Below are 989 nucleotides of genomic sequence, written 5' to 3'. Positions count from 1 at the left end.
GGATGAGAGTCTGGCCTAATTTTTTTCTCATTCTTATATAACTACATTCAGCATGAGACACTTTGTGTGGTCTTTCTCAGGGGTTAAAGATCACAGACTCTATCACAAGGGAAGTTTTACCCACTTGAACTGTGAGCAAAGCACCAGGTTTCTCCACAGGGATTGTCAATGCAGAAACGGCACTGTAATTAACTTCAGATAACAAGTATCTGCCTAATGAGCCATAAATATTTGATCACCATGGGCCGTACAATTAAAAACAACATGTTATATACGGGTGAGAAGTCTAGGTAATGCATATTCACACATGATCTGTTCAGTGGGTCAGTGTTGTTTGTGCTTTTACACATTAGTTTTGCTCTCCATTGAATCTAATTGTCTAGCAGAAACAACCAATATATTAAAGAGATCTCAAACCTCAACTTTTCTTTCTTTTTGGTTTAATGTTGCACCTATTCTTGAGAAGCTGTAGAGGGCGCACACTATAACTGTACAAAAGCAATAGTGTCTTTATGGGAACACTAATAAAACATCACATCAAGAGTGTTTCATAATATTAAGATTCTGTAATTGAAAACCCATTATTTATCAACAACTATGTTAAATATTATAAGATTTTCGCTCTTTATTTCATTTCTTTTTTTAAATATTTTCTATTTATTTTTTTATCAATAATGCAAGATGACAATAACAAACAGTCAACTTTTCAGTTAAAGTCAGTTCATTGATAATTCAGTGATCATCCGGTTCAGCTCTCTTCCAATAGTGTTTGTGCAATCAAGCCGACATTATTGCCAGAAATTAAGCGCCCCCAACTAAGCAAGTTAAAGGAGACATTGGCAAGGAACCAAAACTCCATTGGTGACAGGAATGGAGAAAAAAACCTTGGAAGAAACCAGGCTCAGTTTGGAGGGTCAGTTCTGGCTCTGGCCAGACGGAAACAGCATGGTATGGTTTAATTCCAGGCTTGTCAGTGCAGAGTTGACAGA

This window comes from Carassius carassius, chromosome 30 (genome assembly GCF_963082965.1).
Source record: "Carassius carassius chromosome 30, fCarCar2.1, whole genome shotgun sequence".
NCBI classification, from domain to species: Eukaryota; Metazoa; Chordata; class Actinopteri; order Cypriniformes; family Cyprinidae; genus Carassius; species Carassius carassius.
The sequence above is the reverse complement of the archived record's forward strand: the minus strand, read 5'-3'. Positions refer to the sequence as shown.